This window comes from Salminus brasiliensis, chromosome 3, assembly GCF_030463535.1.
Source record: "Salminus brasiliensis chromosome 3, fSalBra1.hap2, whole genome shotgun sequence".
NCBI classification, from domain to species: domain Eukaryota; kingdom Metazoa; phylum Chordata; class Actinopteri; order Characiformes; family Bryconidae; genus Salminus; species Salminus brasiliensis.
The window spans coordinates 51,540,188-51,561,442 of record NC_132880.1 but is presented as its reverse complement, the minus strand read 5'-3'; the positions used below and the strand labels follow the sequence as shown (position 1 = coordinate 51,561,442).

Here is a 21,255-nt window from a genome sequence, read left to right as displayed (position 1 = left end):
GTCTGGTACGTGCCAAAATCTCAATATATAACTATTACATGAACACAAACACACAAATAAAAAAAAAAACCAACAACAGAAAAATAGCTACCTAATTTAGTCTCTCCTCAACTTCAATACACTCAACGTAAAAATGAGGCCAAGAAACAGACGAGCGAGCAGGTCACGATCAGGGCTGCACTCCTGCTGCAGTGGGGACCTGTGTGTCCAGGGCGCTGGGGGAGGTGACGACCGGAGAAGCAGCCAGGTGGACGCAATGCCTCCTAGACGAGAACGACTTGTTAGAAATCAGAAAAGACTCGGCTTGGTATGTTTATCAGATTAGATTAATAGTTCAGTAAATGTAATATATATTTAAACATCAGTCAAGTACACTCTATATTGACTAAAATAATGGGACACTACTCATTTAATGTTTTCTTCTGAAATCAAGGGTATTAAAAAGAGTTGATTCTGATTTTGTTGGAGTAGCTGTCTCTACTGTCCAGAGAAGAAGGTTTTCTACTAGATTTGGAGCATTACCAAGCCCGGAGTGGTTCATCGGGAGATTCGGGAGGATTCCAGATGGGCTGGTTCATGTCATATATTCATACACTTTATAAGTAAAGTTTTGCATATGACACTTTAGTTTTTTTGATGTCAATGTCAGGGACCTTTATTTATTTATACAAAATGCATTTATTTAATGTTTAATGTTTATCTAAATGTTATTTTTGTTATTATACAAACGGTAGTCCCGACCTTACAATCTGGTTGGTTGAGAAGCGCTCTTACCTTGCTGATATTTGTGATAATAGCACAGCTTTTTCACACCAACTTAAAATAACAAACAAACAACTAACTGAATAAATAAATCATCTTTAAATTCTTCATGATTTTATCGCTAATTTCGTTTTTTGTTTATTCCAAACATATATTAGTTGGTAGTCTTATGGCTGGTCAGGAATGTTTTATTGTTGTTGTGTTGCTTAAATAAAAAATAGCAAAGCCAACAACACCATAACTTCGCAGTCGAATAATATTAGCCCTAATAATCATTTCTGTGTTACCTGCGTGCGACGTGCGCATCCTCCTCCAGCAAGGTTTACTAGCCCTAACAACAAGCTTGTGGAACAACACTATTCGTATGCGCCCATATGACAACCATATTTCTAACAACGCTGCAACATGTGACGTGGCAGCTGTGGAAAGGCTAGCAAACACGATCGTTAAGCATGGCTCGTTGGTCTAGGGGTATGATTCTCGCTTTGGGTGCGAGAGGTCCCGGGTTCAAATCCCGGACGAGCCCTGCTTTTACTGAGAAAGGTCTGACCATCAGTGAATGTAGGGCCCGTCCAGCAATGCAGGAGCAGAGAGAGACTTACAGGTGAACTACCTGAGTGATAGGCACCGCGCTGTCCTCTCCTGTAGGTAATTTCAAACCCTGTACGACTCACCTGCTGAATTAACCATCAACGCCAATCATGATCTGAATCAGCTTAGAGGAGGAAAATGACCAAACCTACAAAAAGGCCTCAGAAGAAGTTTCAGCTACAGCAGTGAATGTTTCCTAATGACTACAGATGTAGTTATTCATGGAACCCTGAACGATGTGCCAGCATTACCAGCATGTCCGCTCCGTCCCACCAGTATGACCAGCTTAATGAAACGATATGTCAGTAGTGAGAGTTGATGATTAGTAGAGAGTGAAAGAAGTTTAGAGCTGCTAGGTTGTTGTTTTAGTACATTAAGAAATGTTGTGATCTAACGGACTCTGTCTAACAGTCACTGATAGATGGTGCTACAACTAGACTCCATGTGGAGGAGGCCTCTAACTGCTAAGACGTGACAATCCTGAAAAACTATGAACGGTTACTCTGTGTCTGGCTCGTTGGTCTAGGGGTATGATTCTCGCTTAGGGTGCGAGAGGTCCCGGGTTCAAATCCCGGACGAGCCCTGCTCTTTTGTGTGCAGACTGAAACCGTAGAGCAGTGAGAAACTGGGATCAACTAACAGTTCATCTCCTGAAGGAAGTTTATTAATGACCTGCTATACCCCACCAGAACTTCCACTCAGCTAAATCCTTATTATTATCATCTTAGCAATATGCTACCCAAAGGGACTGAGTGGGAATAAATTATAATAATCATTCTTCTTCTTCGTATTATTATTATTATTATTATTATTATTATTATTATTCTCATTATACATCTTCTTATTTTTTAGCATAGGCCATAGCTAAAGCTTTTGAAAAAGTTCTGGAAAATACACGATTTGAGCTTGCCCGTCTGGCTCGTTGGTCTAGGGGTATGATTCTCGCTTCGGGTGCGAGAGGTCCCGGGTTCAAATCCCGGACGAGCCCGGCTTTTAAGGTTATCATAGATGGACTATCAATCAACACTGTTCACTGACTGGAACCATACAGTAAAACTGTGCTCTCGAGGTTCTTCTGCATATCCACTGCTCTTTAGTGTGTCCCTCTGGAAGCTGCGTGTGAACACCTTACTTAGTTTTAGTGGAGGATGCCGTATTGACCCGGCTTCAGTCATAGATAGCTAGCATCTAAGGAGAACATTAAGAAAACAACTTTAATATGAAGTCTGTTTAATTTTTCAAATATTTTAAGTTCAGTAAAAAACATCAATATTGTAATGACAAAGGGTCTGGAATGTGGCTTCCACTCCACCTGAATCCGTGTTTTAGAGATTGTGCACTTCCAGTAGTCACTGATAGATGGCGCTCAGGCTACAAAAACACTTTTCCCCCAACCTCTGGCTCGTTGGTCTAGGGGTATGATTCTCGCTTAGGGTGCGAGAGGTCCCGGGTTCAAATCCCGGACGAGCCCTGCTCGTTTTTTTGCCGGACACGATGGCGACATTAACGGTCGTCTGGTACGCGCCAAAATCTCAATATATAACTATTACATGAACACAAACACACAAATAAAAAAAAAAAACAACAACAGAAAAATAGCTACCTAATTTAGTCTCTCCTCAACTTCAATACACTCAACGTAAAAATGAGGCCAAGAAACAGACGAGCGAGCAGGTCACGATCAGGGCTGCACTCCTGCTGCAGTGGGGACCTGTGTGTCCAGGGCGCTGGGGGAGGTGACGACCGGAGAAGCAGCCAGGTGGACGCAATGCCTCCTAGACGAGAACGACTTGTTAGAAATCAGAAAAGACTCGGCTTGGTATGTTTATCAGATTAGATTAATAGTTCAGTAAATGTAATATATATTTAAACATCAGTCAAGTACACTCTATATTGACTAAAATAATGGGACACTACTCATTTAATGTTTTCTTCTGAAATCAAGGGTATTAAAAAGAGTTGATTCTGATTTTGTTGGAGTAGCTGTTTCTACTGTCCAGAGAAGAAGGTTTTCTACTAGATTTGGAGCATTACCAAGCCCGGAGTGGTTCATCGGGAGATTCGGGAGGATTCCAGATGGGCTGGTTCATGTCATATATTCATACACTTTATAAGTAAAGTTTTGCATATGACACTTTAGTTTTTTGGATGTCAATGTCAGGGACCTTTATTTATTTATACAAAATGCATTTATTTAATGTTTAATGTTTATCTAAATGTTATTTTTGTTATTATACAAACGGTAGTCCCGACCTTACAATCTGGTTAGTTGAGAAGCGCTCTTACCGTGCTGATATTTATGATAATAGCACAGCTTTTTCACACCAACTTAAAATAACAAACAAACAACTAACTGAATAAATAAATCATCTTTAAATTCTTCATGATTTTATCGCTAATTTCGTTTTTTGTTTATTCCAAACATATATTAGTTGGTAGTCTTATGGCTGGTCAGGAATGTTTTATTGTTGTTGTGTTGCTTAAATAAAAAATAGCAAAGCCAACAACACCATAACTTCGCAGTCGAATAATATTAGCCCTAATAATCATTTCTGTGTTACCTGCGTGCGACGTGCGCATCCTCCTCCAGCAAGGTTTACTAGCCCTAACAACAAGCTTGTGGAACAACACTATTCGTATGCGCCCATATGACAACCGTATTTCTAACAACGCTGCAACATGTGACGTGGCAGCTGTGGAAAGGCTAGCAAACACGTTCGTTAAGCGTGGCTCGTTGGTCTAGGGGTATGATTCTCGCTTTGGGTGCGAGAGGTCCCGGGTTCAAATCCCGGGCGAGCCCTGCTTTTACTGAGAAAGGTCTGACCATCAGTGAATGTAGGGCCCGTCCAGCAATGCAGGAGCAGAGAGAGACTTACAGGTGAACTACCTGAGTGAAAGGCACCGCGCTGTCCTCTCCTGTAGGTAATTTCAAACCCTGTACGACTCACCTGCTGAATTAACCATCAACGCCAATCATGATCTGAATCAGCTTAGAGGAGAAAAAATGACCAAACCAACAAAAAGGCCTCAGAAGAAGTTTCAGCTACAGCAGTGAATGTTTCCTAATGACTACAGATGTAGTTATTCATGGAACCCTGAACGATGTGCCAGCATTACCAGCATGTCCGCTCCGTCCCACCAGTATGACCAGCTTAATGAAACGATATGTCAGTAGTGAGAGTTGATGATTAGTAGAGAGTGAAAGAAGTTTAGAGCTGCTAGGTTGTTGTTTTAGTACATTAAGAAATGTTGTGATCTAACGGACTCTGTCTAACAGTCACTGATAGATGGTGCTACAACTAGACTCCATGTGGAGGAGGCCTCTAACTGCTAAGACGTGGCAATCCTGAAAAACTATGAACGGTTACTCTGTGTCTGGCTCGTTGGTCTAGGGGTATGATTCTCGCTTAGGGTGCGAGAGGTCCCGGGTTCAAATCCCGGACGAGCCCTGCTCTTTTGTGTGCAGACTGAAACCGTAGAGCAGTGAGAAACTGGGATCAACTAACAGTTCATCTCTTGAAGGAAGTTTATTAATGACCTGCTATACCCCATCAGAACTTCCACTCAGCTAAATCCTTATTATTATCATCTTAGCAATATGCTACCCAAAGGGACTGAGTAGGAATATGTTATAATAATCATTCTTCTTCTTCGTATTATTATTATTATTATTATTATTATTATTATTATTCTCATTATATATCTTCTTATTTTTAGCATAGGCCATAGCTAAAGCTTTTAAAAAAGTTCTGGAAAATACACGATTTGAGCTTTCCCGTCTGGCTCGTTGGTCTAGGGGTATCATTCTCGCTTCGGGTGCGAGAGGTCCCGGGTTCAAATCCCGGACGAGCCCGGTTTTTAAGGTTATCATAGATGGACTATCAATCAACACTGTTCACTGACTGGAACCATACAGTAAAACTGTGCTCTCGAGGTTCTTCTGCATATCCACTGCTCTTTAGTGTGTCCCTCTGGAAGCTGCGTGTGAACACCTTACTTAGTTTTAGTGGAGGATGCCGTATTGACCCGGCTTCAGTCATAGATAGCTAGCATCTAAGGAGAACATTAAGAAAACAACTTTAATATGAAGTCTGTTTAATTTTTCAAATATTTTAAGTTCAGTAAAAAACATCAATATTGTAATGACAAAGGGTCTGGAATGTGGCTTCCACTCCACCTGAATCCGTGTTTTAGAGATTGTGCACTTCCAGTAGTCACTGATAGATGGCGCTCAGGCTACAAAAACACTTTTCCCCCAACCTCTGGCTCGTTGGTCTAGGGGTATGATTCTCGCTTAGGGTGCGAGAGGTCCCGGGTTCAAATCCCGGACGAGCCCTGCTCGTTTTTTTGCCGGACACGATGGCGACATTAACGGTCGTCTGGTACGTGCCAAAATCTCAATATATAACTATTACATGAACACAAACACACAAATAAAAAAAAAAACAACAACAGAAAAATAGCTACCTAATTTAGTCTCTCCTCAACTTCAATACACTCAACGTAAAAATGAGGCCAAGAAACAGACGAGCGAGCAGGTCACGATCAGGGCTGCACTCCTGCTGCAGTGGGGACCTGTGTGTCCAGGGCGCTGGGGGAGGTGACGACCGGAGAAGCAGCCGGGTGGACGCAATGCCTCCTAGACGAGAACGACTTGTTAGAAATCAGAAAAGACTCGGCTTGGTATGTTTATCAGATTAGATTAATAGTTCAGTAAATGTAATATATATTTAAACATCAGTCAAGTACACTCTATATTGACTAAAATAATGGGACACTACTCATTTAATGTTTTCTTCTGAAATCAAGGGTATTAAAAAGAGTTGATTCTGATTTTGTTGGAGTAGCTGTCTCTACTGTCCAGAGAAGAAGGTTTTCTACTAGATTTGGAGCATTACCAAGCCCGGAGTGGTTCATCGGGAGATTCGGGAGGATTCCAGATGGGCTGGTTCATGTCATATATTCATACACTTTATAAGTAAAGTTTTGCATATGACACTTTAGTTTTTTGGATGTCAATGTCAGGGACCTTTATTTATTTATACAAAATGCATTTATTTAATGTTTAATGTTTATCTAAATGTTATTTTTGTTATTATACAAACGGTAGTCCCGACCTTACAATCTGGTTGGTTGAGAAGCGCTCTTACCTTGCTGATATTTGTGATAATAGCACAGCTTTTTCACACCAACTTAAAATAACAAACAAACAACTAACTGAATAAATAAATCATCTTTAAATTCTTCATGATTTTATCGCTAATTTCGTTTTTTGTTTATTCCAAACATATATTAGTTGGTAGTCTTATGGCTGGTCAGGAATGTTTTATTGTTGTTGTGTTGCTTAAATAAAAAATAGCAAAGCCAACAACACCATAACTTCGCAGTCGAATAATATTAGCCCTAATAATCATTTCTGTGTTACCTGCGTGCGACGTGCGCATCCTCCTCCAGCAAGGTTTACTAGCCCTAACAACAAGCTTGTGGAACAACACTATTCGTATGCGCCCATGTGACAACCATATTTCTAACAACGCTGCAACATGTGACGTGGCAGCTGTGGAAAGGCTAGCAAACACGATCGTTAAGCATGGCTCGTTGGTCTAGGGGTATGATTCTCGCTTTGGGTGCGAGAGGTCCCGGGTTCAAATCCCGGGCGAGCCCTCCTTTTACTGAGAAAGGTCTGACCATCAGTGAATGTAGGGCCCGTCCAGCAATGCAGGAGCAGAGAGAGACTTACAGGTGAACTACCTGAGTGATAGGCACCGCGCTGTCCTCTCCTGTAGGTAATTTCAAACCCTGTACGACTCACCTGCTGAATTAACCATCAACGCCAATCATGATCTGAATCAGCTTAGAGGAGGAAAATGACCAAACCTACAAAAAGGCCTCAGAAGAAGTTTCAGCTACAGCAGTGAATGTTTCCTAATGACTACAGATGTAGTTATTCATGGAACCCTGAACGATGTGCCAGCATTACCAGCATGTCCGCTCCGTCCCACCAGTATGACCAGCTTAATGAAACGATATGTCAGTAGTGAGAGTTGATGATTAGTAGAGAGTGAAAGAAGTTTAGAGCTGCTAGGTTGTTGTTTTAGTACATTAAGAAATGTTGTGATCTAACGGACTCTGTCTAACAGTCACTGATAGATGGTGCTACAACTAGACTCCATGTGGAGGAGGCCTCTAACTGCTAAGACGTGGCAATCCTGAAAAACTATGAACGGTTACTCTGTGTCTGGCTCGTTGGTCTAGGGGTATGATTCTCGCTTAGGGTGCGAGAGGTCCCGGGTTCAAATCCCGGACGAGCCCTGCTCTTTTGTGTGCAGACTGAAACCGTAGAGCAGTGAGAAACTGGGATCAACTAACAGTTCATCTCTTGAAGGAAGTTTATTAATGACCTGCTATACCCCATCAGAACTTCCACTCAGCTAAATCCTTATTATTATCATCTTAGCAATATGCTACCCAAAGGGACTGAGTAGGAATATGTTATAATAATCATTCTTCTTCTTCGTATTATTATTATTATTATTATTATTATTATTATTATTCTCATTATATATCTTCTTATTTTTAGCATAGGCCATAGCTAAAGCTTTTAAAAAAGTTCTGGAAAATACACGATTTGAGCTTTCCCGTCTGGCTCGTTGGTCTAGGGGTATCATTCTCGCTTCGGGTGCGAGAGGTCCCGGGTTCAAATCCCGGACGAGCCCGGTTTTTAAGGTTATCATAGATGGACTATCAATCAACACTGTTCACTGACTGGAACCATACAGTAAAACTGTGCTCTCGAGGTTCTTCTGCATATCCACTGCTCTTTAGTGTGTCCCTCTGGAAGCTGCGTGTGAACACCTTACTTAGTTTTAGTGGAGGATGCCGTATTGACCCGGCTTCAGTCATAGATAGCTAGCATCTAAGGAGAACATTAAGAAAACAACTTTAATATGAAGTCTGTTTAATTTTTCAAATATTTTAAGTTCAGTAAAAAACATCAATATTGTAATGACAAAGGGTCTGGAATGTGGCTTCCACTCCACCTGAATCCGTGTTTTAGAGATTGTGCACTTCCAGTAGTCACTGATAGATGGCGCTCAGGCTACAAAAACACTTTTCCCCCAACCTCTGGCTCGTTGGTCTAGGGGTATGATTCTCGCTTAGGGTGCGAGAGGTCCCGGGTTCAAATCCCGGACGAGCCCTGCTCGTTTTTTTGCCGGACACGATGGCGACATTAACGGTCGTCTGGTACGTGCCAAAATCTCAATATATAACTATTACATGAACACAAACACACAAATAAAAAAAAAAACAACAACAGAAAAATAGCTACCTAATTTAGTCTCTCCTCAACTTCAATACACTCAACGTAAAAATGAGGCCAAGAAACAGACGAGCGAGCAGGTCACGATCAGGGCTGCACTCCTGCTGCAGTGGGGACCTGTGTGTCCAGGGCGCTGGGGGAGGTGACGACCGGAGAAGCAGCCGGGTGGACGCAATGCCTCCTAGACGAGAACGACTTGTTAGAAATCAGAAAAGACTCGGCTTGGTATGTTTATCAGATTAGATTAATAGTTCAGTAAATGTAATATATATTTAAACATCAGTCAAGTACACTCTATATTGACTAAAATAATGGGACACTACTCATTTAATGTTTTCTTCTGAAATCAAGGGTATTAAAAAGAGTTGATTCTGATTTTGTTGGAGTAGCTGTCTCTACTGTCCAGAGAAGAAGGTTTTCTACTAGATTTGGAGCATTACCAAGCCCGGAGTGGTTCATCGGGAGATTCGGGAGGATTCCAGATGGGCTGGTTCATGTCATATATTCATACACTTTATAAGTAAAGTTTTGCATATGACACTTTAGTTTTTTGGATGTCAATGTCAGGGACCTTTATTTATTTATACAAAATGCATTTATTTAATGTTTAATGTTTATCTAAATGTTATTTTTGTTATTATACAAACGGTAGTCCCGACCTTACAATCTGGTTGGTTGAGAAGCGCTCTTACCTTGCTGATATTTGTGATAATAGCACAGCTTTTTCACACCAACTTAAAATAACAAACAAACAACTAACTGAATAAATAAATCATCTTTAAATTCTTCATGATTTTATCGCTAATTTCGTTTTTTGTTTATTCCAAACATATATTAGTTGGTAGTCTTATGGCTGGTCAGGAATGTTTTATTGTTGTTGTGTTGCTTAAATAAAAAATAGCAAAGCCAACAACACCATAACTTCGCAGTCGAATAATATTAGCCCTAATAATCATTTCTGTGTTACCTGCGTGCGACGTGCGCATCCTCCTCCAGCAAGGTTTACTAGCCCTAACAACAAGCTTGTGGAACAACACTATTCGTATGCGCCCATGTGACAACCATATTTCTAACAACGCTGCAACATGTGACGTGGCAGCTGTGGAAAGGCTAGCAAACACGATCGTTAAGCATGGCTCGTTGGTCTAGGGGTATGATTCTCGCTTTGGGTGCGAGAGGTCCCGGGTTCAAATCCCGGGCGAGCCCTCCTTTTACTGAGAAAGGTCTGACCATCAGTGAATGTAGGGCCCGTCCAGCAATGCAGGAGCAGAGAGAGACTTACAGGTGAACTACCTGAGTGATAGGCACCGCGCTGTCCTCTCCTGTAGGTAATTTCAAACCCTGTACGACTCACCTGCTGAATTAACCATCAACGCCAATCATGATCTGAATCAGCTTAGAGGAGGAAAATGACCAAACCTACAAAAAGGCCTCAGAAGAAGTTTCAGCTACAGCAGTGAATGTTTCCTAATGACTACAGATGTAGTTATTCATGGAACCCTGAACGATGTGCCAGCATTACCAGCATGTCCGCTCCGTCCCACCAGTATGACCAGCTTAATGAAACGATATGTCAGTAGTGAGAGTTGATGATTAGTAGAGAGTGAAAGAAGTTTAGAGCTGCTAGGTTGTTGTTTTAGTACATTAAGAAATGTTGTGATCTAACGGACTCTGTCTAACAGTCACTGATAGATGGTGCTACAACTAGACTCCATGTGGAGGAGGCCTCTAACTGCTAAGACGTGACAATCCTGAAAAACTATGAACGGTTACTCTGTGTCTGGCTCGTTGGTCTAGGGGTATGATTCTCGCTTAGGGTGCGAGAGGTCCCGGGTTCAAATCCCGGACGAGCCCTGCTCTTTTGTGTGCAGACTGAAACCGTAGAGCAGTGAGAAACTGGGATCAACTAACAGTTCATCTCTTGAAGGAAGTTTATTAATGACCTGCTATACCCCACCAGAACTTCCACTCAGCTAAATCCTTATTATTATCATCTTAGCAATATGCTACCCAAAGGGACTGAGTAGGAATAAATTATAATAATCATTCTTCTTCTTCGTATTATTATTATTATTATTATTATTATTATTATTATTATTATTCTCATTATTCTCATTATACATCTTCTTATTTTTTAGCATAGGCCATAGCTAAAGCTTTTGAAAAAGTTCTGGAAAATACACGATTTGAGCTTGCCCGTCTGGCTCGTTGGTCTAGGGGTATGATTCTCGCTTCGGGTGCGAGAGGTCCCGGGTTCAAATCCCGGACGAGCCCGGCTTTTAAGGTTATCATAGATGGACTATCAATCAACACTGTTCACTGACTGGAACCATACAGTAAAACTGTGCTCTCGAGGTTCTTCTGCATATCCACTGCTCTTTAGTGTGTCCCTCTGGAAGCTGCGTGTGAACACCTTACTTAGTTTTAGTGGAGGATGCCGTATTGACCCGGCTTCAGTCATAGATAGCTAGCATCTAAGGAGAACATTAAGAAAACAACTTTAATATGAAGTCTGTTTAATTTTTCAAATATTTTAAGTTCAGTAAAAAACATCAATATTGTAATGACAAAGGGTCTGGAATGTGGCTTCCACTCCACCTGAATCCGTGTTTTAGAGATTGTGCACTTCCAGTAGTCACTGATAGATGGCGCTCAGGCTACAAAAACACTTTTCCCCCAACCTCTGGCTCGTTGGTCTAGGGGTATGATTCTCGCTTAGGGTGCGAGAGGTCCCGGGTTCAAATCCCGGACGAGCCCTGCTCGTTTTTTTGCCGGACACGATGGCGACATTAACGGTCGTCTGGTACGTGCCAAAATCTCAATATATAACTATTACATGAACACAAACACACAAATAAAAAAAAAAAAAAACAACAGAAAAATAGCTACCTAATTTAGTCTCTCCTCAACTTCAATACACTCAACGTAAAAATGAGGCCAAGAAACAGACGAGCGAGCAGGTCACGATCAGGGCTGCACTCCTGCTGCAGTGGGGACCTGTGTGTCCAGGGCGCTGGGGGAGGTGACGACCGGAGAAGCAGCCAGGTGGACGCAATGCCTCCTAGACGAGAACGACTTGTTAGAAATCAGAAAAGACTCGGCTTGGTATGTTTATCAGATTAGATTAATAGTTCAGTAAATGTAATATATATTTAAACATCAGTCAAGTACACTCTATATTGACTAAAATAATGGGACACAACTCATTTAATGTTTTCTTCTGAAATCAAGGGTATTAAAAAGAGTTGATTCTGATTTTGTTGGAGTAGCTGTCTCTACTGTCCAGAGAAGAAGGTTTTCTACTAGATTTGGAGCATTACCAAGCCCGGAGTGGTTCATCGGGAGATTCGGGAGGATTCCAGATGGGCTGGTTCATGTCATATATTCATACACTTTATAAGTAAAGTTTTGCATATGACACTTTAGTTTTTTGGATGTCAATGTCAGGGACCTTTATTTATTTATACAAAATGCATTTATTTAATGTTTAATGTTTATCTAAATGTTATTTTTGTTATTATACAAACGGTAGTCCCGACCTTACAATCTGGTTGGTTGAGAAGCGCTCTTACCGTGCTGATATTTATGATAATAGCACAGCTTTTTCACACCAACTTAAAATAACAAACAAACAACTAACTGAATAAATAAATCATCTTTAAATTCTTCATGATTTTATCGCTAATTTCGTTTTTTGTTTATTCCAAACATATATTAGTTGGTAGTCTTATGGCTGGTCAGGAATGTTTTATTGTTGTTGTGTTGCTTAAGTAAAAAATAGCAAAGCCAACAACACCATAACTTCGCAGTCGAATAATATTAGCCCTAATAATCATTTCTGTGTTACCTGCGTGCGACGTGCGCATCCTCCTCCAGCAAGGTTTACTAGCCCTAAAAACAAGCTTGTGGAACAACACTATTCGTATGCGCCCATATGACAACCGTATTTCTAACAACGCTGCAACATGTGACGTGGCAGCTGTGGAAAGGCTAGCAAACACGATCGTTATGCGTGCCTCGTTGGTCTAGGGGTATGATTCTCGCTTTGGGTGCGAGAGGTCCCGGGTTCAAATCCCGGGCGAGCCCTGCTTTTACTGAGAAAGGTCTGACCATCAGTGAATGTAGGGCCCGTCCAGCAATGCAGGAGCAGAGAGAGACTTACAGGTGAACTACCTGAGTGATAGGCACCGCGCTGTCCTCTCCTGTAGGTAATTTCAAACCCTGTACGACTCACCTGCTGAATTAACCATCAACGCCAATCATGATCTGAATCAGCTTAGAGGAGAAAAAATGACCAAACCAACAAAAAGGCCTCAGAAGAAGTTTCAGCTACAGCAGTGAATGTTTCCTAATGACTACAGATGTAGTTATTCATGGAACCCTGAACGATGTGCCAGCATTACCAGCATGTCCGCTCCGTCCCACCAGTATGACCAGCTTAATGAAACGATATGTCAGTAGTGAGAGTTGATGATTAGTAGAGAGTGAAAGAAGTTTAGAGCTGCTAGGTTGTTGTTTTAGTACATTAAGAAATGTTGTGATCTAACGGACTCTGTCTAACAGTCACTGATAGATGGTGCTACAACTAGACTCCATGTGGAGGAGGCCTCTAACTGCTAAGACGTGGCAATCCTGAAAAACTATGAACGGTTACTCTGTGTCTGGCTCGTTGGTCTAGGGGTATGATTCTCGCTTAGGGTGCGAGAGGTCCCGGGTTCAAATCCCGGACGAGCCCTGCTCTTTTGTGTGCAGACTGAAACCGTAGAGCAGTGAGAAACTGGGATCAACTAACAGTTCATCTCTTGAAGGAAGTTTATTAATGACCTGCTATACCCCATCAGAACTTCCACTCAGCTAAATCCTTATTATTATCATCTTAGCAATATGCTACCCAAAGGGACTGAGTAGGAATATATTATAATAATCATTCTTCTTCTTCGTATTATTATTATTATTATTATTATTATTCTCATTATATATCTTCTTATTTTTAGCATAGGCCATAGCTAAAGCTTTTAAAAAAGTTCTGGAAAATACACGATTTGAGCTTGGCAGTCTGGCTCGTTGGTCTAGGGGTATGATTCTCGCTTAGGGTGCGAGAGGTCCCGGGTTCAAATCCCGGACGAGCCCTGCTCTTTTGTGTGCAGACTGAAACCGTAGAGCAGTGAGAAACTGGGATCAACTAACAGTTCATCTCTTGAAGGAAGTTTATTAATGACCTGCTATACCCCACCAGAACTTCCACTCAGCTAAATCCTTATTATTATCATCTTAGCAATATGCTACCCAAAGGGACTGAGTGGGAATAAATTATAATAATCATTCTTCTTCTTCGTATTATTATTATTATTATTATTATTATTATTATTATTCTCATTATACATCTTCTTATTTTTTAGCATAGGCCATAGCTAAAGCTTTTGAAAAAGTTCTGGAAAATACACGATTTGAGCTTGCCCGTCTGGCTCGTTGGTCTAGGGGTATGATTCTCGCTTCGGGTGCGAGAGGTCCCGGGTTCAAATCCCGGACGAGCCCGGCTTTTAAGGTTATCATAGATGGACTATCAATCAACACTGTTCACTGACTGGAACCATACAGTAAAACTGTGCTCTCGAGGTTCTTCTGCATATCCACTGCTCTTTAGTGTGTCCCTCTGGAAGCTGCGTGTGAACACCTTACTTAGTTTTAGTGGAGGATGCCGTATTGACCCGGCTTCAGTCATAGATAGCTAGCATCTAAGGAGAACATTAAGAAAACAACTTTAATATGAAGTCTGTTTAATTTTTCAAATATTTTAAGTTCAGTAAAAAACATCAATATTGTAATGACAAAGGGTCTGGAATGTGGCTTCCACTCCACCTGAATCCGTGTTTTAGAGATTGTGCACTTCCAGTAGTCACTGATAGATGGCGCTCAGGCTACAAAAACACTTTTCCCCCAACCTCTGGCTCGTTGGTCTAGGGGTATGATTCTCGCTTAGGGTGCGAGAGGTCCCGGGTTCAAATCCCGGACGAGCCCTGCTCGTTTTTTTGCCGGACACGATGGCGACATTAACGGTCGTCTGGTACGTGCCAAAATCTCAATATATAACTATTACATGAACACAAACACACAAATAAAAAAAAAAAACAACAACAGAAAAATAGCTACCTAATTTAGTCTCTCCTCAACTTCAATACACTCAACGTAAAAATGAGGCCAAGAAACAGACGAGCGAGCAGGTCACGATCAGGGCTGCACTCCTGCTGCAGTGGGGACCTGTGTGTCCAGGGCGCTGGGGGAGGTGACGACCGGAGAAGCAGCCAGGTGGACGCAATGCCTCCTAGACGAGAACGACTTGTTAGAAATCAGAAAAGACTCGGCTTGGTATGTTTATCAGATTAGATTAATAGTTCAGTAAATGTAATATATATTTAAACATCAGTCAAGTACACTCTATATTGACTAAAATAATGGGACACTACTCATTTAATGTTTTCTTCTGAAATCAAGGGTATTAAAAAGAGTTGATTCTGATTTTGTTGGAGTAGCTGTTTCTACTGTCCAGAGAAGAAGGTTTTCTACTAGATTTGGAGCATTACCAAGCCCGGAGTGGTTCATCGGGAGATTCGGGAGGATTCCAGATGGGCTGGTTCATGTCATATATTCATACACTTTATAAGTAAAGTTTTGCATATGACACTTTAGTTTTTTGGATGTCAATGTCAGGGACCTTTATTTATTTATACAAAATGCATTTATTTAATGTTTAATGTTTATCTAAATGTTATTTTTGTTATTATACAAACGGTAGTCCCGACCTTACAATCTGGTTAGTTGAGAAGCGCTCTTACCGTGCTGATATTTATGATAATAGCACAGCTTTTTCACACCAACTTAAAATAACAAACAAACAACTAACTGAATAAATAAATCATCTTTAAATTCTTCATGATTTTATCGCTAATTTCGTTTTTTGTTTATTCCAAACATATATTAGTTGGTAGTCTTATGGCTGGTCAGGAATGTTTTATTGTTGTTGTGTTGCTTAAATAAAAAATAGCAAAGCCAACAACACCATAACTTCGCAGTCGAATAATATTAGCCCTAATAATCATTTCTGTGTTACCTGCGTGCGACGTGCGCATCCTCCTCCAGCAAGGTTTACTAGCCCTAACAACAAGCTTGTGGAACAACACTATTCGTATGCGCCCATATGACAACCGTATTTCTAACAACGCTGCAACATGTGACGTGGCAGCTGTGGAAAGGCTAGCAAACACGTTCGTTAAGCGTGGCTCGTTGGTCTAGGGGTATGATTCTCGCTTTGGGTGCGAGAGGTCCCGGGTTCAAATCCCGGGCGAGCCCTGCTTTTACTGAGAAAGGTCTGACCATCAGTGAATGTAGGGCCCGTCCAGCAATGCAGGAGCAGAGAGAGACTTACAGGTGAACTACCTGAGTGAAAGGCACCGCGCTGTCCTCTCCTGTAGGTAATTTCAAACCCTGTACGACTCACCTGCTGAATTAACCATCAACGCCAATCATGATCTGAATCAGCTTAGAGGAGAAAAAATGACCAAACCAACAAAAAGGCCTCAGAAGAAGTTTCAGCTACAGCAGTGAATGTTTCCTAATGACTACAGATGTAGTTATTCATGGAACCCTGAACGATGTGCCAGCATTACCAGCATGTCCGCTCCGTCCCACCAGTATGACCAGCTTAATGAAACGATATGTCAGTAGTGAGAGTTGATGATTAGTAGAGAGTGAAAGAAGTTTAGAGCTGCTAGGTTGTTGTTTTAGTACATTAAGAAATGTTGTGATCTAACGGACTCTGTCTAACAGTCACTGATAGATGGTGCTACAACTAGACTCCATGTGGAGGAGGCCTCTAACTGCTAAGACGTGGCAATCCTGAAAAACTATGAACGGTTACTCTGTGTCTGGCTCGTTGGTCTAGGGGTATGATTCTCGCTTAGGGTGCGAGAGGTCCCGGGTTCAAATCCCGGACGAGCCCTGCTCTTTTGTGTGCAGACTGAAACCGTAGAGCAGTGAGAAACTGGGATCAACTAACAGTTCATCTCTTGAAGGAAGTTTATTAATGACCTGCTATACCCCATCAGAACTTCCACTCAGCTAAATCCTTATTATTATCATCTTAGCAATATGCTACCCAAAGGGACTGAGTAGGAATATGTTATAATAATCATTCTTCTTCTTCGTATTATTATTATTATTATTATTATTATTATTATTATTCTCATTATATATCTTCTTATTTTTAGCATAGGCCATAGCTAAAGCTTTTAAAAAAGTTCTGGAAAATACACGATTTGAGCTTTCCCGTCTGGCTCGTTGGTCTAGGGGTATCATTCTCGCTTCGGGTGCGAGAGGTCCCGGGTTCAAATCCCGGACGAGCCCGTTTTTTAAGGTTATCATAGATGGACTATCAATCAACACTGTTCACTGACTGGAACCATACAGTAAAACTGTGCTCTCGAGGTTCTTCTGCATATCCACTGCTCTTTAGTGTGTCCCTCTGGAAGCTGCGTGTGAACACCTTACTTAGTTTTAGTGGAGGATGCCGTATTGACCCGGCTTCAGTCATAGATAGCTAGCATCTAAGGAGAACATTAAGAAAACAACTTTAATATGAAGTCTGTTTAATTTTTCAAATATTTTAAGTTCAGTAAAAAACATCAATATTGTAATGACAAAGGGTCTGGAATGTGGCTTCCACTCCACCTGAATCCGTGTTTTAGAGATTGTGCACTTCCAGTAGTCACTGATAGATGGCGCTCAGGCTACAAAAACACTTTTCCCCCAACCTCTGGCTCGTTGGTCTAGGGGTATGATTCTCGCTTAGGGTGCGAGAGGTCCCGGGTTCAAATCCCGGACGAGCCCTGCTCGTTTTTTTGCCGGACACGATGGCGACATTAACGGTCGTCTGGTACGTGCCAAAATCTCAATATATAACTATTACATGAACACAAACACACAAATAAAAAAAAAAACAACAACAGAAAAATAGCTACCTAATTTAGTCTCTCCTCAACTTCAATACACTCAACGTAAAAATGAGGCCAAGAAACAGACGAGCGAGCAGGTCACGATCAGGGCTGCACTCCTGCTGCAGTGGGGACCTGTGTGTCCAGGGCGCTGGGGGAGGTGACGACCGGAGAAGCAGCCGGGTGGACGCAATGCCTCCTAGACGAGAACGACTTGTTAGAAATCAGAAAAGACTCGGCTTGGTATGTTTATCAGATTAGATTAATAGTTCAGTAAATGTAATATATATTTAAACATCAGTCAAGTACACTCTATATTGACTAAAATAATGGGACACTACTCATTTAATGTTTTCTTCTGAAATCAAGGGTATTAAAAAGAGTTGATTCTGATTTTGTTGGAGTAGCTGTCTCTACTGTCCAGAGAAGAAGGTTTTCTACTAGATTTGGAGCATTACCAAGCCCGGAGTGGTTCATCGGGAGATTCGGGAGGATTCCAGATGGGCTGGTTCATGTCATATATTCATACACTTTATAAGTAAAGTTTTGCATATGACACTTTAGTTTTTTGGATGTCAATGTCAGGGACCTTTATTTATTTATACAAAATGCATTTATTTAATGTTTAATGTTTATCTAAATGTTATTTTTGTTATTATACAAACGGTAGTCCCGACCTTACAATCTGGTTGGTTGAGAAGCGCTCTTACCGTGCTGATATTTATGATAATAGCACAGCTTTTTCACACCAACTTAAAATAACAAACAAACAACTAACTGAATAAATAAATCATCTTTAAATTCTTCATGATTTTATCGCTAATTTCGTTTTTTGTTTATTCCAAACATATATTAGTTGGTAGTCTTATGGCTGGTCAGGAATGTTTTATTGTTGTTGTGTTGCTTAAGTAAAAAATAGCAAAGCCAACAACACCATAACTTCGCAGTCGAATAATATTAGCCCTAATAATCATTTCTGTGTTACCTGCGTGCGACGTGCGCATCCTCCTCCAGCAAGGTTTACTAGCCCTAAAAACAAGCTTGTGGAACAACACTATTCGTATGCGCCCATATGACAACCGTATTTCTAACAACGCTGCAACATGTGACGTGGCAGCTGTGGAAAGGCTAGCAAACACGATCGTTATGCGTGGCTCGTTGGTCTAGGGGTATGATTCTCGCTTTGGGTGCGAGAGGTCCCGGGTTCAAATCCCGGGCGAGCCCTGCTTTTACTGAGAAAGGTCTGACCATCAGTGAATGTAGGGCCCGTCCAGCAATGCAGGAGCAGAGAGAGACTTACAGGTGAACTACCTGAGTGATAGGCACCGCGCTGTCCTCTCCTGTAGGTAATTTCAAACCCTGTACGACTCACCTGCTGAATTAACCATCAACGCCAATCATGATCTGAATCAGCTTAGAGGAGAAAAAATGACCAAACCAACAAAAAGGCCTCAGAAGAAGTTTCAGCTACAGCAGTGAATGTTTCCTAATGACTACAGATGTAGTTATTCATGGAACCCTGAACGATGTGCCAGCATTACCAGCATGTCCGCTCCGTCCCACCAGTATGACCAGCTTAATGAAACGATATGTCAGTAGTGAGAGTTGATGATTAGTAGAGAGTGAAAGAAGTTTAGAGCTGCTAGGTTGTTGTTTTAGTACATTAAGAAATGTTGTGATCTAACGGACTCTGTCTAACAGTCACTGATAGATGGTGCTACAACTAGACTCCATGTGGAGGAGGCCTCTAACTGCTAAGACGTGGCAATCCTGAAAAACTATGAACGGTTACTCTGTGTCTGGCTCGTTGGTCTAGGGGTATGATTCTCGCTTAGGGTGCGAGAGGTCCCGGGTTCAAATCCCGGACGAGCCCTGCTCTTTTGTGTGCAGACTGAAACCGTAGAGCAGTGAGAAACTGGGATCAACTAACAGTTCATCTCTTGAAGGAAGTTTATTAATGACCTGCTATACCCCATCAGAACTTCCACTCAGCTAAATCCTTATTATTATCATCTTAGCAATATGCTACCCAAAGGGACTGAGTAGGAATATATTATAATAATCATTCTTCTTCTTCGTATTATTATTATTATTATTATTATTATTCTCATTATATATCTTCTTATTTTTAGCATAGGCCATAGCTAAAGCTTTTAAAAAAGTTCTGGAAAATACACGATTTGAGCTTGGCCGTCTGGCTCGTTGGTCTAGGGGTATGATTCTCGCTTAGGGTGCGAGAGGTCCCGGGTTCAAATCCCGGACGAGCCCGGTTTTTAAGGTTATCATAGATGGACTATCAATCAACACTGTTCACTGACTGGAACCATACAGTAAAACTGTGCTCTCGAGGTTCTTCTGCATATCCACTGCTCTTTAGTGTGTCCCTCTGGAAGCTGCGTGTGAACACCTTACTTAGTTTTAGTGGAGGATGCCGTATTGACCCGGCTTCAGTCATAGATAGCTAGCATCTAAGGAGAACATTAAGAAAACAGCTTTAATATGAAGTCTGTTTAATTTTTCAAATATTTTAAGTTCAGTAAAAAACATCAATATTGTAATGACAAAGGGTCTGGAATGTGGCTTCCACTCCACCTGAATCCGTGTTTTAGAGATTGTGCACTTCCAGTAGTCACTGATAGATGGCGCTCAGGCTACAAAAACACTTTTCCCCCAACCTCTGGCTCGTTGGTCTAGGGGTATGATTCTCGCTTAGGGTGCGAGAGGTCCCGGGTTCAAATCCCGGACGAGCCCTGCTCGTTTTTTTGCCGGACACGATGGCGACATTAACGGTCGTCTGGTACGTGCCAAAATCTCAATATATAACTATTACATGAACACAAACACACAAATAAAAAAAAAAAACAACAACAGAAAAATAGCTACCTAATTTAGTCTCTCCTCAACTTCAATACACTCAACGTAAAAATGAGGCCAAGAAACAGACGAGCGAGCAGGTCACGATCAGGGCTGCACTCCTGCTGCAGTGGGGACCTGTGTGTCCAGGGCGCTGGGGGAGGTGACGACCGGAGAAGCAGCCAGGTGGACGCAATGCCTCCTAGACGAGAACGACTTGTTAGAAATCAGAAAAGACTCGGCTTGGTATGTTTATCAGATTAGATTAATAGTTCAGTAAATGTAATATATATTTAAACATCAGTCAAGTACACTCTATATTGACTAAAATAATGGGACACTACTCATTTAATGTTTTCTTCTGAAATCAAGGGTATTAAAAAGAGTTGATTCTGATTTTGTTGGAGTAGCTGTCTCTACTGTCCAGAGAAGAAGGTTTTCTACTAGATTTGGAGCATTACCAAGCCCGGAGTGGTTCATCGGGAGATTCGGGAGGATTCCAGATGGGCTGGTTCATGTCATATATTCATACACTTTATAAGTAAAGTTTTGCATATGACACTTTAGTTTTTTGGATGTCAATGTCAGGGACCTTTATTTATTTATACAAAATGCATTTATTTAATGTTTAATGTTTATCTAAATGTTATTTTTGTTATTATACAAACGGTAGTCCCGACCTTACAATCTGGTTGGTTGAGAAGCGCTCTTACCTTGCTGATATTTGTGATAATAGCACAG

The 21,255-nt window shown here is 41.3% G+C and overlaps 29 non-coding genes across 29 annotated transcripts; all 29 read left to right on the top strand.

Annotated features, from left to right (window-relative positions):
• Nucleotides 1-1,216: 1,216 nt before the first annotated feature.
• On the top strand, nucleotides 1,217-1,288 carry trnap-ugg (transfer RNA proline (anticodon UGG)). Its single transcript has one exon. It is a non-coding gene; the product is annotated as a tRNA-Pro (tRNA).
• Nucleotides 1,289-1,864: 576 nt separating this feature from the next.
• Nucleotides 1,865-1,936, top strand: trnap-agg (transfer RNA proline (anticodon AGG)). Its single transcript has one exon. It is a non-coding gene; the product is annotated as a tRNA-Pro (tRNA).
• Nucleotides 1,937-2,269: 333 nt separating this feature from the next.
• On the top strand, nucleotides 2,270-2,341 carry trnap-cgg (transfer RNA proline (anticodon CGG)). Its single transcript has one exon. It is a non-coding gene; the product is annotated as a tRNA-Pro (tRNA).
• A 411-nt stretch (nucleotides 2,342-2,752) lies between these two features.
• Nucleotides 2,753-2,824, top strand: trnap-agg (transfer RNA proline (anticodon AGG)). The gene has a single exon. It is a non-coding gene; the product is annotated as a tRNA-Pro (tRNA).
• Nucleotides 2,825-4,081: 1,257 nt separating this feature from the next.
• trnap-ugg (transfer RNA proline (anticodon UGG)) lies at nucleotides 4,082-4,153 on the top strand. Its single transcript has one exon. It is a non-coding gene; the product is annotated as a tRNA-Pro (tRNA).
• Nucleotides 4,154-4,730: 577 nt separating this feature from the next.
• trnap-agg (transfer RNA proline (anticodon AGG)) lies at nucleotides 4,731-4,802 on the top strand. Its single transcript has one exon. It is a non-coding gene; the product is annotated as a tRNA-Pro (tRNA).
• Nucleotides 4,803-5,134: 332 nt separating this feature from the next.
• Nucleotides 5,135-5,206, top strand: trnap-cgg (transfer RNA proline (anticodon CGG)). Its single transcript has one exon. It is a non-coding gene; the product is annotated as a tRNA-Pro (tRNA).
• A 411-nt stretch (nucleotides 5,207-5,617) lies between these two features.
• trnap-agg (transfer RNA proline (anticodon AGG)) lies at nucleotides 5,618-5,689 on the top strand. Its single transcript has one exon. It is a non-coding gene; the product is annotated as a tRNA-Pro (tRNA).
• A 1,256-nt stretch (nucleotides 5,690-6,945) lies between these two features.
• Nucleotides 6,946-7,017, top strand: trnap-ugg (transfer RNA proline (anticodon UGG)). Its single transcript has one exon. It is a non-coding gene; the product is annotated as a tRNA-Pro (tRNA).
• Nucleotides 7,018-7,593: 576 nt separating this feature from the next.
• Nucleotides 7,594-7,665, top strand: trnap-agg (transfer RNA proline (anticodon AGG)). Its single transcript has one exon. It is a non-coding gene; the product is annotated as a tRNA-Pro (tRNA).
• A 332-nt stretch (nucleotides 7,666-7,997) lies between these two features.
• Nucleotides 7,998-8,069, top strand: trnap-cgg (transfer RNA proline (anticodon CGG)). Its single transcript has one exon. It is a non-coding gene; the product is annotated as a tRNA-Pro (tRNA).
• A 411-nt stretch (nucleotides 8,070-8,480) lies between these two features.
• On the top strand, nucleotides 8,481-8,552 carry trnap-agg (transfer RNA proline (anticodon AGG)). The gene has a single exon. It is a non-coding gene; the product is annotated as a tRNA-Pro (tRNA).
• Nucleotides 8,553-9,808: 1,256 nt separating this feature from the next.
• Nucleotides 9,809-9,880, top strand: trnap-ugg (transfer RNA proline (anticodon UGG)). Its single transcript has one exon. It is a non-coding gene; the product is annotated as a tRNA-Pro (tRNA).
• A 576-nt stretch (nucleotides 9,881-10,456) lies between these two features.
• On the top strand, nucleotides 10,457-10,528 carry trnap-agg (transfer RNA proline (anticodon AGG)). The gene has a single exon. It is a non-coding gene; the product is annotated as a tRNA-Pro (tRNA).
• A 348-nt stretch (nucleotides 10,529-10,876) lies between these two features.
• On the top strand, nucleotides 10,877-10,948 carry trnap-cgg (transfer RNA proline (anticodon CGG)). Its single transcript has one exon. It is a non-coding gene; the product is annotated as a tRNA-Pro (tRNA).
• A 411-nt stretch (nucleotides 10,949-11,359) lies between these two features.
• On the top strand, nucleotides 11,360-11,431 carry trnap-agg (transfer RNA proline (anticodon AGG)). Its single transcript has one exon. It is a non-coding gene; the product is annotated as a tRNA-Pro (tRNA).
• Nucleotides 11,432-12,688: 1,257 nt separating this feature from the next.
• trnap-ugg (transfer RNA proline (anticodon UGG)) lies at nucleotides 12,689-12,764 on the top strand. The gene has a single exon. It is a non-coding gene; the product is annotated as a tRNA-Pro (tRNA).
• A 573-nt stretch (nucleotides 12,765-13,337) lies between these two features.
• trnap-agg (transfer RNA proline (anticodon AGG)) lies at nucleotides 13,338-13,409 on the top strand. The gene has a single exon. It is a non-coding gene; the product is annotated as a tRNA-Pro (tRNA).
• Nucleotides 13,410-13,732: 323 nt separating this feature from the next.
• Nucleotides 13,733-13,804, top strand: trnap-agg (transfer RNA proline (anticodon AGG)). Its single transcript has one exon. It is a non-coding gene; the product is annotated as a tRNA-Pro (tRNA).
• Nucleotides 13,805-14,137: 333 nt separating this feature from the next.
• Nucleotides 14,138-14,209, top strand: trnap-cgg (transfer RNA proline (anticodon CGG)). The gene has a single exon. It is a non-coding gene; the product is annotated as a tRNA-Pro (tRNA).
• A 411-nt stretch (nucleotides 14,210-14,620) lies between these two features.
• Nucleotides 14,621-14,692, top strand: trnap-agg (transfer RNA proline (anticodon AGG)). The gene has a single exon. It is a non-coding gene; the product is annotated as a tRNA-Pro (tRNA).
• A 1,257-nt stretch (nucleotides 14,693-15,949) lies between these two features.
• On the top strand, nucleotides 15,950-16,021 carry trnap-ugg (transfer RNA proline (anticodon UGG)). The gene has a single exon. It is a non-coding gene; the product is annotated as a tRNA-Pro (tRNA).
• Nucleotides 16,022-16,598: 577 nt separating this feature from the next.
• trnap-agg (transfer RNA proline (anticodon AGG)) lies at nucleotides 16,599-16,670 on the top strand. Its single transcript has one exon. It is a non-coding gene; the product is annotated as a tRNA-Pro (tRNA).
• A 332-nt stretch (nucleotides 16,671-17,002) lies between these two features.
• On the top strand, nucleotides 17,003-17,074 carry trnap-cgg (transfer RNA proline (anticodon CGG)). The gene has a single exon. It is a non-coding gene; the product is annotated as a tRNA-Pro (tRNA).
• Nucleotides 17,075-17,485: 411 nt separating this feature from the next.
• trnap-agg (transfer RNA proline (anticodon AGG)) lies at nucleotides 17,486-17,557 on the top strand. The gene has a single exon. It is a non-coding gene; the product is annotated as a tRNA-Pro (tRNA).
• A 1,256-nt stretch (nucleotides 17,558-18,813) lies between these two features.
• On the top strand, nucleotides 18,814-18,885 carry trnap-ugg (transfer RNA proline (anticodon UGG)). Its single transcript has one exon. It is a non-coding gene; the product is annotated as a tRNA-Pro (tRNA).
• Nucleotides 18,886-19,462: 577 nt separating this feature from the next.
• trnap-agg (transfer RNA proline (anticodon AGG)) lies at nucleotides 19,463-19,534 on the top strand. Its single transcript has one exon. It is a non-coding gene; the product is annotated as a tRNA-Pro (tRNA).
• Nucleotides 19,535-19,857: 323 nt separating this feature from the next.
• On the top strand, nucleotides 19,858-19,929 carry trnap-agg (transfer RNA proline (anticodon AGG)). The gene has a single exon. It is a non-coding gene; the product is annotated as a tRNA-Pro (tRNA).
• Nucleotides 19,930-20,340: 411 nt separating this feature from the next.
• On the top strand, nucleotides 20,341-20,412 carry trnap-agg (transfer RNA proline (anticodon AGG)). Its single transcript has one exon. It is a non-coding gene; the product is annotated as a tRNA-Pro (tRNA).
• The last annotated feature ends 843 nt before the right edge of the window (nucleotides 20,413-21,255 follow it).